General features: G+C 36.3%; 1 protein-coding gene across 1 annotated transcript in view; it reads right to left on the reverse strand.

Moving 5' to 3' along the window:
* The window catches only part of LOC106876285 (neurogenic protein big brain-like), a 429,470-nt gene that overhangs the window by 261,048 nt on the left and 165,196 nt on the right, over positions 1-3,226 (reverse strand). The gene's annotated exons all lie outside the window — the stretch shown is intronic.

Here is a 3,226-nt window from a genome sequence, read left to right on the forward strand (position 1 = left end):
TGTGTGTGTTTGTGTGTGTGTGTCTGTATTTGTCCCCACCACCACCACCAACATCGCATGACAACCGATGCTGGTGTGTTTACGTCCCCGTAACTTAGCGGTTCGGCAAAAGTGACCGATAGAATATGCACTAGGCTTACAAAGAATAAGTCCTGGGGTCGATTTGCTCGACTAAAGGCGGTGCTCCAGCATGGCCTCAGTCATATGACTGAAACAAGTAAAAGAGTATTTAAAAAAGAGTAAAACAGTATTATTATTATTATTATTATTATTATTATTCCAAATTTTGGCACATGGTCAACAATTTTAGGGGAAGGCGTAAGTCGATTACATCGACCCCACTGCTCTCTCAACTGCCACTTATTTTATCGAACCCTTCAAGTTCTGAGTTCAAATTCCGTTGAGGCAGAGAATGTCTTTCATCCTTTCGGGGTCGATAAAATAAGTACCAGTAGAGTACTGGAGTCGATATAATCGAGTAGCCGTTCGTGCAAAATTTCAGGCCTTGTGCTTATTGTAGTAGTAGTAGTAGTAGTAGTAGTAGTAGTAGTAGTAGTAGTAGTCATGAATATTCAGAACTAAAAATTTCGGGCAGGTCAACTCTGCCTTTCATCTGTTTGTGGTCAATAAAATAAAATACCCACCAAGTACTGAGGTCGATATTATCGACTTAATCTTCGCAAACCCCATGTTTCAGGACTTCTATCTCTACTAGAAACAATTATTAGAAAGGAATATCGGCAGCATGGTCTGGCTGGGGTCAACTTTAGCTTTCATCCTTCTTCTGGGGAGGGCAGCATTCAATAAAATAAGCACCATTCAAGTAATGAAGTCGATATTAACTGTTACTTCCCTAAAAATATGGTGGCCTTTTTTTACTATATTAGAAATCATTTGCTTTGTAATTATTTTTATAATGGTAGCGGACTGACAGAATCGTTAACACATCGGATAAAACGCTTTGTGATATTTGTTCTAGCTTTTTAAGTCTGAGTTCAAATTCCGCCGAGGCTAACTTTGTCTTTCATCCTTCTGAAGTCGAAAACATAATCTACTAGTCAAGTATTGCACTTGATAAAATAAACAACTAATTAAATGGCTTTTAGTGACCATCCCCTCCCTTTCCACGTGTGATCTTCAGCCTATTTAAGAAATTAGTATTATTTATAATATCACTAGAAACGTAAGATCCGGACTAAATGTTTTACGTACAAACCCAAGTAAAATCAATTTTGATCTTTTTATACTTTCGAGGTTGATCAGATAAATATCAGTAAAACACAATGATAAACTCAATTGATTATTTTCATCTGCTCTATATTAATGGAGAACTGTGCCAAAGAAAGCGATTGATACCTATACACAAAACAAATGTTTGCAGTTGACGAGTACAGTTGTTTGATTCCATCGCTGCATCTTACTGGTAGTTATTTTGCCAGCTCTGAAAAGATGGGAATTTATGTATACAGAACATCTTTCGGATGAGATGGTAACACAGACTAATAAAATCTTGTGGGAACAAGCGAGCCAGCAAACTATCGAAATCTAGATCAAGAAGAGGAAACGGAGATGGAATCGTGGTGTAGCAAAAGCAACACAGAGAAAGTTCACAGAAACTGAAGCATTGGCATGCGGCTATATATGGAAACAACTGCATTTCATTGCCGAAGATCACGACAGATGGTGCTCTCTTCTTGGCGCCCTATCTTCTACACGGAGTCAACAGAATTAAAGAAAGAAGAAAGAAGTAGAAATGAGATAGTTAATACAAAGGGAATTTTAAAATGTAAAGTCTAGGAAACGCATGGTTTAAACGCTGTAAAATATTATATTCAGTATCTGTATAGATTCTGACAATTTTACTGCAATTCTATTCCTTACATCGTTTTAACATATAATCGATTAACCACTATATGTCGGCGTATGCAGTATGGTTCTCAGTTCGGTGGCACTATGATATATATATGGGACAAAAGTTCTATATTGTCATTCGACTGATTATATGTGTACCATAGGTCAGAACTGGCCCAGGCTACACAACAACAATTACAACAACGCTATTAAAACAAAAGTCTGGCTTAGACAACCTATAAAGCAAAATGGAAAATAGACTGGTAGCTGTAGATATCAAGTCGTCATAACAAATTCCATATTACCAACGAGACTGAGCAGATACGACAGAAAGTGACAGGAGCAGGTTAGAGGACAAGGAGCGAGCGAGACAAGGAAGGTAGCCATCATTTTCACTGCATATTTCTGTCATAGAAATCCTCTCATGTGAGAAATATATTCTTATAACTTGGAATTCTAGAGAAGATTTATTATTGAATTTCACAGATTTAGGAAGTAGGAACAAAACGTGTGTTTACCACTGTAGTAGTATATTAATAGTTATCTCTGTAGGTTGATAATGGAATCAGATCATGCGCACAATAATTCTGAAGAGTGCTTCATACACACAAACGCACACATAGTATATATATATATATATATATATATATATATATATATATATATATATATATATATATATATATATATATATGAGCGGTGAAAGCGTCTGCGTGTAAGTGTAAATATTCGAAAGGAGTTATATATAAAATATGTGCATATTAACTATGTCTATGTGTTACAACACATAGACATACTCACACACACACACACACACACACACACACACACACATTATGTATGTATGTATATACATGTATATACATGTATATATGTATGCTTATATATATAATTATATATCTATATACGTATATATATATATATATATATATAAACATGTATATGTGTGTATGCATGTGGATGTGGGAGTGTGGGTGTGTGTGGATGTGTGGTAAGAAGCTTGCTTCCCAATACATGGTTCCAGGTTCATTCCTACTGCGTGGCACCTTGAGCAAGTGCCTTCTACTAAAGCCTCGGGCTGACCAAAGCCTTGTGAGTGGATCTGGTAGATGGAAACTGAAAGAAGACCGTCGTATATATATATATATATATATATATATATATATATATACATACATGTATGTTAGTGTCTGTGTTTGTCCCACTGCCATTTCTTGACAACCGATGCTCGTGTGTTTGTTTGTCCCCGTAACTTAACAGTTTGGCAAAAAAAGGCCGATAGAATAAGTACTAGACTTACATACAATAAGTCCAGGGGTCGATTTGTTCGACTAAAACCCTTTAAGGTGGTGCTCCAATATGGCCGCAGTCGAAT

This window comes from Octopus bimaculoides, chromosome 3, assembly GCF_001194135.2.
Source record: "Octopus bimaculoides isolate UCB-OBI-ISO-001 chromosome 3, ASM119413v2, whole genome shotgun sequence".
Lineage (NCBI taxonomy): Eukaryota > Metazoa > Mollusca > Cephalopoda > Octopoda > Octopodidae > Octopus > Octopus bimaculoides.